The sequence below is a fragment of the Drosophila montana genome, unplaced genomic scaffold (assembly GCF_035044405.1).
Source record: "Drosophila montana isolate Dmon_TW-CO22-7 unplaced genomic scaffold, ASM3504440v1 contig_203_1, whole genome shotgun sequence".
NCBI classification, from domain to species: Eukaryota; Metazoa; Arthropoda; class Insecta; order Diptera; family Drosophilidae; genus Drosophila; species Drosophila montana.
Window position 1 is genome coordinate 1,102,113 of NW_026996956.1, and position 15,823 is coordinate 1,117,935.

At 34.4% G+C, this 15,823-nt stretch overlaps 1 long non-coding RNA gene across 2 annotated transcripts; it reads left to right on the plus strand.

Moving 5' to 3' along the window:
* The first annotated feature begins 13,466 nt into the window (after nt 1-13,466).
* Nucleotides 13,467-14,281, plus strand: LOC135426477 (uncharacterized). 2 transcript variants are annotated; one of them, XR_010435905.1, is made up of 2 exons: nt 13,467-13,731; nt 13,789-14,281. It is a non-coding gene; the product is annotated as an uncharacterized LOC135426477 (long non-coding RNA). The 2 variants fall into 2 exon arrangements; XR_010435906.1 differs by having other exon boundaries at nt 13,798-14,281.
* Nucleotides 14,282-15,823: the final 1,542 nt, after the last annotated feature.

Genomic DNA, 15,823 nt, shown 5'->3' on the forward strand with positions numbered 1-15,823 from the left:
AAATAGCACAATAAATGAATCCAATCTCATCAAATATTCGAATTATATAAAGCGAATGGTATAAGAGAATACATGTTTTACAATTTCATAGCTTCTGTAGTTTCCAAAATAAATGCGTCCAAATTTTGATCGCATTTTTTACAAAACCATTATACCCTTTTTAGCCATTTATAATGGGTTCAGGGTATACAAATGCCAAAAGTAATCGTATGAGAACTGGTCGAATCAGATATAATTTTGTTTCTTCGAATTAGCATATATATATTTGCAATTGCGTCTAGCTTGCCCATTTAACTAAAAGACAAAAGACATACATATATGAAAGTATTTCAAGACAGACATACTGATAGCACAACCGAACTGATTGATTGACTGACTGACAGAGTGCACAAAAGACAGTGTGACAGTAATAACTTGATTTTCCGTGTGGGCCCAACGGGCATCGAAATCAATACAATTCGCTGTACACAAGCACAACACGCGTCCCAATACATATATATGTGTGTTGTGTGTAGACCCTATGCCTATGTACCTTATATACCCTTCTGAAGTATTTGTGTGCCGGCTTATCATTATTAAATACAAATTTGAATTACATACGACTTATCAGCGTGTTTCAGTCGATTCCTGCTGTTGTTGGTGCTTCAATATATTTCTTGATTATTTTGTTTTAATTTTCGCCCGCTTTTTTCACCTCTTCTTTTCGGTTTTATACTCATTTATATTTATATTTTAGGTGTATATATTTTAATGTTTGCGTCGCGTTTACCTCGTAAACAGTTTTGCCAGCCTTTTCCAAAGACGGAATCTTTGTAATCTAACAAAAAGATCTAGTAATCTTTGCTGTATTTTAACTTGCTATGTAATTCAAGAACATTTAAAAGGTAATACCTGTAGCTCCCATTTGTTTTATATTACTTCACTTTGATGCAAAAAAGATTATGTAATTCTCTTAAAGTGGACTTTAATTAAATTAAACTAATAAATTAATCAATCAAGCTTTTTGTCCGTCTTGAGCCAGTTTTTAATTGAATTTCCGATAGCAAAGTGTTTAGGATAAACCATATTTGTGTTACAGATAAATCAATTTGACATCGCATAAGATGATTCGCTTTAGGGGCATCAATAAATAAATAAATGTCACACCACCTGCAGTTATACATCTTCAGAATAATAGCTTTTATATTTGGGTAATTATGTATAGATCTAAACTATAACTGATTTTTTTTGCTGATTAAAATATTAAAAAATTGCTGAAATAAAATATTAATGTGTATAGGGCTTATTTGTTGCTATATCTGTTGGCTTTTCGTTGGTCTTAGGCTTCTTTAAATCGGTTGAGATTCACGAAAGTTATGGCGAATATAGTCACCCAAGCCGAAAAATAGCAAAAAACCAAATTTCCAATCCATTTCGGGTTTAGGAGCCAAATATCTATAATAAATATCGGTTTCACCCAACGCGGTAACAAAAAATTTAATTATGTCGCATAGTGTAATTAATGTGAACATTTTACAAAGCAAATATACTTTTCCATTATGAATAGTGTATAAAAAGTAGCTTCTAAGTTAATCAATACACAGCAAAATAAGATTGTGATGCCGTAATACTCAGGTGATGCTGGTGGTATTCACCCATAGGTCAGAAACCGGAGTATATGTAAAATGCCGATGTTATTTTCAACTGTTTAATCTACTAACATATCATTTTCAACTGTTTAATCTACTAACATATAATTTTGGTTCATTCTAAATAACGCCACTATTTTGTTTTTTGATATTCGTTTATCACAAAATATTTGCCCAACACTTAAGTGTTTTTATAGAAATAAAAGGGTATTAGTTCGTTACGTATTCATGTTTATATGTACTAAGTAACATAGCAAAATAGATATGAAAAACAAAAATTAAAACAAACACAAACTGGCAGTACGAAAAATAACATATGTTTTGTGTATTAATTTGGATTCGATCTTTACTTGCTGATAACTCAGTTTGGCTTCAATTGTTCTTTTGCCGAGTTTTACTACATTTGACAACCTCATTCAGTTCCAACTGTTTGGACCTGTGACTAGAATGGTTGCCAAAACAGCTCTTAGGATCCCAATGAATATGTTAATTATTAACTAAGCATATAAAAGCAGGTTGGAAAATACTACATTTTTATTTATAAAGGTATTCGCTGTATTTTTAATTTATTTTAACGTTTTTAAATTTTTCATTAAGTGAGAACATGGTTGAAAAACTATTGTCTGGCATTTTCTGGGTTCTGTGTCCCCCGTCCGTTGACAGTTTTTAGTTTAAAAATCGATCTTAAAAAATATTTAAAGCGTAACTTATCGGCTTAAACCTATTTTATTTTCATTCTCGAAAGGCAAAGATAAACAGACCATTTTTAGAAGTGCATATAAACCCATCAAGTTTATTTCTGATACAAAACTTTGGTAATACCTGTTGCAGTTGTCAGGCAACAATTTGAAATCCGTAAACATTTATACAAATCCAGTAAATAACCAGAAAATCACTAAACAATCAAGTCACAATTTTAAAGGCAACATTTTGGCTTTATTAACAACGTGCTGCTGATCAAATTGGTTTCCTGTATGTTTGTGGATTTTTATTACAGCATATTAGCTGAATACCGGTTTTCTTTTATTTATTTTTTTTTTACTAAGAGTACCAAATTCCATAATTTATGATATTGTGCTGGCAAACATTGAAAGTTATTTTGGAGCCGGCATTTGGAACAAGTTTTGCTTTATTTCTTCTTTATTTTGATATTCTAGGAAATGCGCTGAAAACTCGAATTGAAACTCGAAGAAGAAACCCAGTGTCGCATGATATTTCTCTCTTTTAAAGTAAGTCTCCGACGGCTTATCGCCTCGAAAAAAAAAAAATAATAATAAAAATATTTGTAGGGGCTTTTGAGTGTTGTGAATAATGTTCCAATGCTAATGAGGGCGCGCGCTTACTCATCGGTGAGCAGGGCAAAGAGGGGGACGGGCGAGAAGGAGGCAGGTCAGCAGCCAATAAAAGGAGAGTAAAAATAGGCATAACGCATGCCTCAAATATGTATGCGTGCGATATATGCCACAAAGGCAGTACCAGCAGCAGCAATGGAAGAGGCTTAAAACTTTTGTAGATACAAACAAGTCAAATGCGCTAGACAAGATTGCACGACCATGAGATACCCTGTGTCCTAGAAAAAAACGTAAAATTATTAAAAGAAATATTTTTCATTTAATAAAACATTTTTTACAAAATTCTATTTAACAGTACAAAGTTTAATAAATTAATTTGATAAGTTTAAATAACTTTATGTATTTAAATTACATTTAATTCAACTTTAATACAGTTTATTTTATACATAAGAAAAACAAATCAAAAATCAGCACATCTGATCATAGATGGCGCAGTTAACTTACATGATATTCATAGAAATTGGAAAAATATTACTGCCTATAGGAGGCGCTTAAGTGCAAAAGGCTGTCAAGTTAGATGCACTTAACGTAAATAATTTCATACAAAATTAGCTCTTATTGCAGGGAAAAGAAAATTTCAGGCATCTATTTTAACGATGCAGCTAAGTATCGAGGCAGCTAAGCAAATTATACTGTATATATTTTCCATTAATATTTCTTATTTTTAGGCTCCATTGTATGAAAATCCAAGACACTGATGAAACTGGGGACTACGACCAATGGTAAAAGTTCGAGTTTGAGTTCGTGTCTTCAGCTCGAGTTCCAGCTCGTGCGCGCAGCAGCAGACAAAGAGCAGCCTTTGTGCAGACACAGACAGACACACACACACACATACAAACACAATCAAATTCTAATAAGAACGTCGAGCCGATCGCATTAGAAAAGTTCGAGAAAATATTGTATGGGAACGGAGCGACAGTACGAGAACGACATAGGGAGCGGGCGTAACAGGCAACAAGCCTGTCCTCTCAGTTGGTGAGTGCCAACTTGTTGTTTCCTTCTTGAAAATTCCGGTTCTGTTTGTTGATGGCTGCTGTGAGGGGCAGTGGGGGAAGATAGAAACAGAGAATGGGCGACAGAGACAGACGTAATTAATGATCCCAAAAACGCTGACAGCAGCGTCGACTGAGATAGTTGGAGACTACCAAATGCATGTCGGAGTTGTTCTCTTCGAAGAGAGCAAACGAAGTACAGGTGCGGATTAGGGTCACTCAGCATGACTGAGACTGAGGAGTAGCCATAAATTGTGCGATTGAAATATAAATAAGAAGAAAAGAAAAACAAAAGTTGCATTGAATTGCGGTTTGACTATATCAACTGCACTTTAAATGTTAATGATTGCCCATAACATTTACATATAAATTGGCAAAATAATGTCAGCTGAAACTACATATTCGAAAATTAATTGAAACTTCCATAAAATGTAATGTGTTCCGGGTGTTACTTTTATTTTAATTTTCTTGAGACTTTTAAGATTTATTCTTCTATTAAAAATGCTCTACGTAAACTAAAACCGGATTTTCCCTTTTCTAATATAAATATAAAATTATTGTGTAATACATTTGTATTATGTGTGGTATATTTATAAATTAATTCAAGGAATTATACTCAATTGATTAAGAAATTAAATCTTAAAATTGATAGACGTAAGACGGGGGCAATGAATGGAATAAACCCAAATAAGCATTCACAGTGCGGTTAACTGAATCAAAAATAATTCTTGAATCAGGCAAAAAAACTATGGAGGTTCAAAAGAATGTTGATCCATTATTATAAGCAACAAAATAATAGCTTGATATTGCTCAAGAATTTCAAGAGTGCTGAACGAATGTTGAGATATATCAAATGTGGTATTACTCGAAGTTTTGTAATATTACTGATGATATTATTGTTATAATACATTGGATGCTGTAATATTGGAATATTTACAAACAAGAAGACAATAAAATCGGAATATAAATATGAATTTATTATATTGTACTTTATTCAAGCTAAATTTTAATAACGCATTTTCAATATTCAGTTGAATGACTTTATTGTAACTATTAGAAACTAATAAATAAACACATGGGTTATTCCAGTATTTTGTTAAGTCTGTTAAGTCACATACACACACGCACACATACACAGAAATATATCGTGAAGAAAAATAAACACATTGTTTACAGGCTCCAATGGTCGAAGAATTGGTTGTAATACAACTGCTTGTATTTGTAGAATGTGGCGGCCAGTCGGAGCAAACGAACGAATAAGCAGCAACAACAACAAAAATAAACGTATCGACAAGTTACACGTACAACAAACACAACCACAAGAATGACAGGAGCTACAGAAAACGGCAACTAACGCAATGTGGAACCGGTTCAAACTAACACAAACAATTGTGTGTTTGTGTGAGTGTGTGCAACACACAAATCTAAACAAAATGACCAAAAGCCAACAAGAAGATGAGACAAGGCAGCAACAGTACGAGAAGAAAAGCACCAAGCAGAAGGAGTGCGAGAGGCAGCGGCAGCGCGCTTATGAGGCATGTGTGTGTGTGTATGTAATCGCCGCCAGCGTCACAAGCCCACACATACACACACACATACAACACTTTGTATATATGTATACATACAACACTGTTATATACATATATATATATATATATATATATATGTGTGTATATATAAACGCTAAAGTACACAGAGAGCATGCGTTGGCAACATCATATAATCAGCTACCTTTTTTTTCGTTTAGTTCATTTTACGCGTTTTGCTTTTCATATTCTTGAACTTCAAAAAAACACAAAAAAGAAAAGAAAAAAAAATCGAACAAAAAGCCAGCATAAAATAAATATAAAAAATCAACAACAACAACGACGCGACTCTGTCGGCAGCCAAGCTGTCAGACAGCTACTGGTGTTAAACGTACATAGTACATACTATACTATAGTATGTAGTAGAACAGCAACAAAAACAATAAACACAATGGTACACAAACACAAACGTACACATGCAAGCATACATACAAACATACATGCATACCAATGCCCACAGGCAAGCGTTCACTACGCTGCGTATACGCGACGCGTCGCTGCTTATCGACTTTTTTTTCGACTGCTGCTGCTTTTGCTGTAGCTTTGTTGTTTTTGTAGTTGCTTCCATCCGCTTTTTAATGCAGCTAATGCTCAACAGTGCTTGGATCTTGCGCTGATTGCTGATGAGATCTGGCAGCCCATCGCCAATGGCAAGAATTCTTTTGCTGCCCTTAGCACAGGCATTACAAATGATATTCAACTCGAAGAATTCCACAACGCAACCGAAAGAAGTTGATACCGACGTTTAAAGTATCCTATACCAATCAAAGTGTTGTATTTGGCCCTGAAAGAAAGTTTTGCTTTTTTACAGCAATATAAGATGTCGTTAAGATCTTAGAGTCAGATATGTTCAGAATTTTCTAAAATTTGTTGAGCCTTATTATTTTTGCATATGGCTTGAATATATGTATGCATTCAATTAACCAAGACCCTATTTTGAATATTTAACGAACATTAACATTAAATATTCAGTTCAACTTTATTGTAGTTACTAATACTATTGATTTTCATAAAACATCGATAAGAGTAGTTAGCCTTTACCCTGATTCCACTATGCTCAAATAATGTGACATTTACAAACTTCACATTCTGCGATTCCATTAGCAAGTGTCAGTTATCGGTCACATATGTGTGGCAAAAGTACCGTTTTTTTAAATAAACAGCTTATAAGTTTTTTTTGATATACCTATGCGTCGCAAACTATTAGGCTTCGAATGGATTTTTTGCGCGATTGGGGCATCAGTAAATTTTAAATACTGTGCAATTAGTATAATTTAAAATTAATATTAAAAGTTACTGCTTGCCTTCGTTGGTATATCAGCTGTTTATGGTAATGATACTTTTACTCGTGCGAATACCAAAATTGTTTTTTAAATGTTACATTTATTACAAATGTGGATTCTTATGGGAAAACGTACACGCAACATATTTCACATTAGCAAAAAATGTTAAATTCGCAAAAATTTACAAAATGTTGACAGTGAAGTTAGGCTATTTGATCATGTTGCAAACTTGATTATATATCAAGTATAACCCACTTTCCGATGGCTACTTCAGAATGCATCATTTAGTTGATTTACTACTGTCTGCCGTTGGCGTCGGTTCTCTTGCGTCTTCTTCGCATCAATCTCGTGTTGATGTTGTTGTTGTTGTTGTTGATGTCAGTTGTTGTTGCTGCTGTTGGCTCCATGATGCCATGAGCATTTCGCTACAACAAAGCTCATATACATAAGACTTATTTAGTACAAATGATTTTCTTTTCATTTTCTGTTTTTATTTCGGATCTTTGCAGCGATTGGTTTTTTTTTTATTCGTCTGTATGGACTCTACATGATCTTGTTTGGCTATGGTTTTAGCCAATTTTAAGTTTTTTTTATTTGTGATGGATTGATTATGAAGTTAAGCATAAATACATGTGTGTGCGTACGCGTTAGCTTTAATTATCTCGTAAAGTAAACAATAATCTATTGCAGAGGATTATGTGAGACATATTTTGAAACAAATATATGAAAAAATGTATGAATACATACATCTGTAAGTCTAAGAAGACAGCTTCAAGGTTTTAACCAGATTACTTCAGGTTTGTAGAAACACAACAAACATTTTTTTACTTTGAGATAATTTAAATAAATTAAAACGTCGAAACAGCTCTGACTAAAATCTGGAATTGATCTTAAATTATGTGAGAGTTATTTTTTTTTTATTATGTTTTCTTTAAAATAACTTGCAGTCTTTTAAAGCTTTCTGCTAAAAACTTATTCGTTTTTTGTAGAATGTAGAATGACTTTTGCTTATATTTTTCCCAGTGTAGTTGAGAAACTTGCCCCTAGCCATAAGAAACGCACTTGTCCTACCATAACAGGCCCAACTACCACAAACAGAATAAAAACGGAAAAAACTAGAAAAACGTGCGCCGTATAATAAAGCTTTTTTCTGCCACAAAATCAATTTGTAAAAGAAAAACTATCATCAATAAAACCAAATTTTTTAATCAACAGTTTTCAGCCGTTGCAACACCAAAACTCATCAAGTGTACATAAATGTAAGCAAATATAGTGAATGTGCTTTATAGTTAATTTGATTTATTTAACACTTTTCATGCGCGTTTTTATACTATTTTATTAAATTAATTCATTGCTTATTTATTTTTACAGAAAGATAATTCGATATACATTTTCTTTACGTTGGATAGAGGAGTATTTTTATTTAGTGATATTCTTAAATATTTTTTATAAGATAAACTTGCTCGTTAGAAAAGTTGATTGCCCTTTATACCAAAAAGTTAAAAAAAAAGGGCAAGTGTTCGACATTCGTAAGGAATGGATTCTGTAATAAAACTAAAGGAGATTTCTAACTAAGGGGCTGAAGGTCACCAATACTAGTTTTCCAAAATACCTTTGAGTGATAGCACGAACAGGGTATCTGGCAGTCTTTACCATTCGATTGCAACGATCATGGTTATTTATTGTGCAAAGACGACATCGGCGATTGCGCCGAGTGTCGCTGTCGGGTCTGGCAATTGTTTTAAATGTTATCGGTGTGTGTGTGTGTGCCAATTGTGTTTATGTGAAACAAACAGTTTTTTCGGGCTTCATTAAAATTTCTAGAAACTCGACCACTCCAAATGTTCTCTAATTACAAACAATTTCAGTGCAGCAGCAGCGGAGGCGGCGGCAGCAGGCGCAAGTGGCAAATTGTAGCTATTGTTTTTATTTATTTTTTCATGTAGTATTTTATTTTTTTTCATTTTGGAATTGCCAAACAAAAGCATCGCCCACACACACACACACACAGTCAACCAATATACACAGAAGAGTCAATCAAAATAATTACAGCAACAACAAAATCCAATTGGATAGTTCCCGAGTGAAAATAAAAACTCAAATAATAAATGTCAATTAAGCATGAATTGCGGTCTTGTTGTTTTTGCTGTTGCTGCCGCATATCCATATGCACCGTACATCGATTACAACTCAGTGTCATTGTTGTTGTTGCTAAGTGCGTTCAGTAATTTGCTGGTAATTATCACTCACGCACAATCAAATGTAAATTAGAAGCGAGGGCGAGAGAAGAAGAGAGTGCGATACAGAGTTGCTTCAGTGAGTGAGTGCTAATTATACAGGCACTTGCATACACTTGCACACGTGTTCGTGAAGTGAGTGAGCCAGCACTCGTAGAGAGTGAGCGAGTGAGTTGCACAGTGGTGCGTAGGCTGGTGGACAATGTTGATCGCACATTGGCAGGAAATTCATTTGCATTGGTCTCTAATTGCATTAGTGTGCATTGTTGTGTTATTGTCAGCTCAATGAGAAATATTAGATATTATATCTATTTACATATGCTTGTATAATTAAAAATGTAGAATCAAAAATTCAACGCTTTTCGTTGAACATATGTATGCACATTTAGATGTAAATAATCTGTACATTGTTCAACTTAATTTTTACGAATTTTTTTTTATTTTTATTGTCAAACTGACAAACTTCTGTGGCTTTTGTTTTGCGCACAATATTATGTGAAAATTGTAAAGCGAAAAAATAATAATGGGGAACAACAATAAAAGAAAAAAATTAGTATTGTCGGTATAATTTGTATGTCAATATAGTAGTGAGTAACAACAAACACAGCAACAACAATAGACATGTTAGAATAGCAAAGATTTCTCTCTGGCCTGACCAGCTACAACACAAAGCAGATACACTATGGTCACTCTATTTTAGCCAGCATGAGTGAACAGGCGAGCGCGAGAGAGTGCGAGAGTATCACAATTTACGCCTGCTTATGCCTGTCTGTATGTGTGTCGCAACGCAGAAATGAATGAAGCGAGCACCGCAGCCGCTGCCGCTGCCGCTGCCTGTCGTAAGAGCAAGTGCTTGTGTGTAAGAATATTTTCGCATGTTGAAAAACAAAGAGTTATGAAATTTTCCAATTGGCAAATATACAACACGAGCCACGACAAGGGCAAAGAGAGCAAGCTAGCGCGAGGGAGAGAATTGTGTGTGAGAATTTGCGCTTACCGTTTGCTTATTAACGTAGGCGTCCGTTTGCTGCTGCTTCTGCTGACTGCGTATACTTTGGTAAGTCTGTATGTGTATTTGTGTGTGATTCTTTTTTTTTGTCACTCGTGTTATTTTAATTTGCCAGGGGCTGGTTGCGTTGTGGTTTTTGTTATGCAAAATGACATAGATTTTTTTTTCACAACTCGCAACACTTAAACATTATAAATTATTAAATTCTGCTTCGGTTGCTGCTGCAAATATAATTCGAACGCAATGCACAGTGTGTAAAATCGATGAGTGTGTGTTTGTTTGTATTTTATTTTTACTTGTTCGACTCCGCCGCGCTGCTCGCGTAAACGGCAAAACAAAACGACTGCGACTGGCACAGCGACGACCACTTTACCGTGAAAAATTTTCATTCATTGAGGAAAATTGAAACGAGCGGCGATAGAGCGAGAGAGCGAGCCAGGAACGACGACGCGACAACATGCAGCTTGGCGTGTGTGTTTGCGCTCTTTAACAGTGTTGCCAACTCAGCAGTGTCCAACGAAATGCTCTCAAAACGAGGCACAAGCATTTAACATGCAATTTGTATAAAAATTAAATGTTAATCTCCTGCACACACATTTTCTATTTTCTTTTCGTTTGCTTGATTGCCAAGCAGCGTCCCCGCCCCCGCAACAACACGCACACACACACAGAGCGAGAGAGAGTCTCAACTCTGGTCACACAACAGACGGCGCGTCGACGTTGGCAGCGGCACGTGTGTGTGTTTGTCGTTTGCCTAAATTTCATTGCTCTCTCGCTCTCTTACACGCGCATTTCGTTTTTGCTTCTCGATTCGATTTTCCTATTATTGTTGTTATTATTTAAATTATTTATTAATTCAATATTCAGAAGTTACCCACTGCATTAGATTACTCGAAGTTGGCGCTTTTTGCCCACTTAAAGCGTTATTTCACACACATACAAATACAGGCATCAATGCAAATTTCATTTCTTCTTGCTACATTTTTCACTTGATTCTTTCTTACTGCGATTTTTTGTTATATTTTTTTGACTCGTACGTTGATTTTGTTGCTTATATGCACTGAAACTGCATATGTTTCTATTTATGTATATACATATGTATTTTGAGTTGCCAAGTGCTAGCACAGAATTAAATTGTTGCTAACTTCCACACACAAACGTATGTTCACACCACGGATGTCTCTAGCAAACTAATTCACAGTGGCAACTCTAAGCCAAAGTCTTGTGAAATGGTCAGGCGGAATTGAAAATACCAAAAAACGCGTAGAAATATACTAAGCGCGTATTTTGTAAGGCAGCCCTGAAAATATTGTTCAATTATTAATTTAAGTGCTGATCCACATGGACTATCAAAAACAATTTAATTGCAAATATTGACATATTATTTTATTTTTTAAATTATTTAAAGTCGAAATTAACAAAATTTTTTTTTTATAAAGTCTGCCTGAAATAAGTTAAGCACATATGGCAACGCTGTCAGTGCAAATGGCGGCTTATTTAAATAATAATATTACCCCTTAGTTTACTGCTCTTTTAATTAAGTATCTGCAAATATTGAAATAAACAAGTTAAATTAAACAAACCATTTCACGTATAAGCTATTTTTCAATGTATTTGCAATATAAGGATTGTCTTTATTGAGGAATAAGCTCACCTGCTTTGGCGGGACCACCACGAAATAGTGTGACCGTTGGGCGAAAGCTTGAAGTTATCAAACTTTCAACGGACAACAAGTTTAAATTAATTTTTGAAATTCCATCCGAATGTGCGGAAAAATCGCAAAGACGTTTGAATGAAACTTTTTGTTAAAGATTTGGTGGGTGACGTTTCGCACTCAAATTCTTTTCCAAAGGTCTATATGAAAAATCATGTGATACGTGTTTCACAATTTCCGCTAAATCAAAGCTTCCTTGGTGGGAAATGCGGTTCTAAGATATTTTTCGGTGACGTTTTAAGTCCGATTCGCATCAAACTTATTTTAAAAACTCTATATAACAAATTAATGAATACGTATAAAAATGGTTGTGTGATAGTTTTTTGTTTACCGTCCGATCGGTTATAAACTCATTATTTTCTTTAAGAGAATTTATTTAATACGTGCCACGGGCAAGGCTGGGTTATACCCGCTAGTTATTCAATAATTGTCTTAAAGACATTATATTTTTGTTCTTATTTTGTTGCGGAATGGCTTAGTTAATTTACCAAAAATATAACTTAACGCAAATGATGTTCATTTGATAAATTTTTAATAAATTCATCATACCCTTGTAGAGGGTATTATTATATTTTTTTATAATATGTGTAACGCATAGAAGGAGATATCTCCGACCCCAAAAAATATATACATATACTAGCGGGTATAACCCGGCCTTGCCCGTGGCACGTATGTAATAAAATCAAAAAAGCTTTGAAAATGATTTTAAAACTGATCGGACGGGAATCAAACAACTTTTATGCAAATCGGAAAACTCTTAAAATTCACCAAAAAAATCTTAAAAATGCATTTTCCACCGAAGGAGTTTAGATTTTGCGAGAAATGTGAAACACGTCTCTAATGATTTTTCTTATAGATCTTTGGAAATAAATTTAAACACAAAACGTCATCCACCAAATCCACCAAGGAGGGATGGATTTTTCAAAAAGTGTGAAACACCCCTCAAATGAATTTGAATATAGATCTTTGAAAATTAGTTTGGGGCCGATCGGATGGTAAACAAAAAAGTTACATACAAACGTTTTTCGCGATTTTTCCACACTTGCGGGTGGAATTTCCCGAAACCCCGTCTTAACGTGCACCTACATCACATAAGGTAACTACAGTGAAAATTTCAGCTTCCTAGCTCTTACGGTTTGGGCTGTGCGTTGATCACCAATCAGTCAGTCAGTCAGGACAAACAGTTTTATATATAGAGATTGTAGATTAGCATAAACAGCCGAGTTGATATAGCAAAAAATATATATATTGTAGATTAGCATCAACAGCCGAGTTGATATAGCCATACCCGTCTGTCCTTCTGTATGTTTCTACGCGAAGTAGTCTCTCAGTTTTACATCTATCGTCTTAAAACTTTGCATAGGTCTGTATTTCTTTAGCAGGCAGTACATATATCGGAGCCGACTGGATTAGACCACTATATCATATAGCTGTCATGGGAACGATCGGTTGTATGAAAAACTTGTATGTTTATAAAGATATGTTGACCATATCTGCACTTATTTGTTTTACAATGCTCTGTACACATTAGCAAAATTTAACAACATCGCACCACTTTATTATACAGCTGCCAGAAAAAAGATCGGTCGAAAAGTTGGTAGCCATAAAATGAAGATTACTTGAACACCATAATGTATATACTATTCTAGAATCTACATGTCAAATTTGATGAGTCTGGCCATTAAAAATCGGCGATGCTTCCTTCTGCTACATACATTTGAAAAGAACTATTAAACTCTTTTTACCCATTTTCAATGTGTCCAGAGTATGAAAAGAGATGGACTGCCAGAGAGAAAGAATGAGAAGTATTGTATATTACAATTTTATGGAGAGTTTTGTGTCAAAGCAAAATTAAAATAGAAGCCAACATAATTACCAAATCTATTTTCTGCCAGAGTTTGTTCATGAGAACATATGGGATTTTATATGTGTAAGTACATCGATTTTATCGTATATAGTAAAAACATAACAAGATAGTAAATCCCAGGAATTTCAGAAACACAAAAACAACGGACTCAAATCCTTAAAGCTTTTTGTGGAATACATTTGATAAAATATATTTCTTTTATCAAGTGGATCACAATTGTTGAACAGTTTGTAGGGCTCCCAGCTTCTGGTGTATTAAGCCTGATACGATTATTGCGAGCTGAGGCAAGGGAATACTTGGAAAAGCCTATCACACGCAAGTTAGTGTACTTATAACTTTTTGATCTTCTGGCTGAGCAATTCGGGTTCTCCATTCAATCCCCCAATCCCCAAATAACCGCACACATGGTTCACATAATAAAAATATCGGCACTCATAAAATGGAAATGCAAAGGCATTCATCACATTTGCGCCAAAGTTTAGAAATATTAAACCGCTTATGCGAGCCAGGCAGCTGCTGCCTGCGCATTAATTTCGACCTGGTGCAAACATCTACGGCATAAATTACGCATACGTCATGTAAGCCGTGTGAGAATAAACAACTTTACACCTGAGGTGTGTTGTTGTTGCTGTTTCTGTTGCTGTTGTCGCTTCTATTATTGCTCCTTGTTGTTGTTATTGTTGTTGTTGTCGTTCGCTCAACTTTTGACTTTTATAAGTGCAAAGTCAGAATGAAATAATGCGGGCCTATTCAAAACGCACCTATTAGAACCTAGAACCCAAAGTTTAATGAGTCACAAAGAGTAAATTGCTCGCAAGGAGTTGTTGCAAAGTACGAAAAGTTTCATTAATTAACGTTATGTTGACAAATTGGATTAGACAACTCCCTCTTTCTCTAGCTCCTATTATTCTAAGATTTTACAATAGGACGTAAATAGGAAACCAGATTTTAAATAAATTGTGAGGCAGCAATTATTAAAGCAATCAATACTCTTTGAAAGATTTGGTTTGGAAAATCTACTATACAAAAATATTTGAAAATAATTTATTTCTATATATAAAACGGTTTGTCTTATGTTACCTATGCGATAGAGGAGCACAGTAAGGCCACCCGCAAGTGTTGGTTTGAAACTTTATTGCGTAGATCCGATTGGCCTCAAACTCATTTTCAAATAAATTTGTTCAAATTCATTTGAGGAATGTTTCACACTTTCCGGAAAATCCAGCCCTCCTTAGTATAAATGGGCGTCAACAATTTGATATGTGAATTTTCCGGTTCAAATTCATTTCGAAAGAATCTTAATTTGAGACGATTTTCACACTTTTTACAGAATCCAAGCTCCATTGCTGGAAAATGCGGATCAAAGATTTTTTGGGTGAAGTTTTGAGTTTTTTATTTTCAAAGTCCTATATAAGAAGTTATATACTTATTCAAATGTTTTAGCAATTTTCGAAATTGCATCCAACTTCTTTGTTTACCATTGGATCGGCTTCAAAATTATTTTTAGAGATATTTGTTAAAATGCTGCAAGGGCTTAAATTTTATTTATACAGCTTCAAGATTTTCACCACAAAATTAAAACGTGCGGAAACCGTTGATTCCAACTTATGGTTCTATATTCAATTATTTTATGCATATTTGCTGTTAAGATAGTACGGGCTTAAAAAGTAATTTTTATAAATTTTGGCACAAAACTTGCAATGGGCAAGGCCGGGTAATATCCGCTAGGTAATATATATATAGGAATGGCCATTCGATGGATTTCATAAGCAATTAAGTTCTTTGGCTTCTTAATATATTATTTAAAGAAATTACATGCTGCAAAATTCCAAAAGCAACACACAACAGCGATACACACATTTCAAATAGCCTCCCAAGCTCAAACTCGATTCTCGTTCCTCTTTTATGTTCTATCGATATATCGTTGGTTAATTTTCCATAGCAGAGCTGCATATAAAAAACTAATATTACACTCGCCTGTTTATTTTGAATGATTATAAATTCGATCACTTCTGGTTTTATTTCCATATCTTATATGTGATTGAAAATATTATTTTAATATTTGTAAATAATTGTATATTTTAATTTTAAGCATAAAACCATAACAGACCTTAAACCACTGTACAAAAAAGTTCAAATAAACAAATGGAAAACT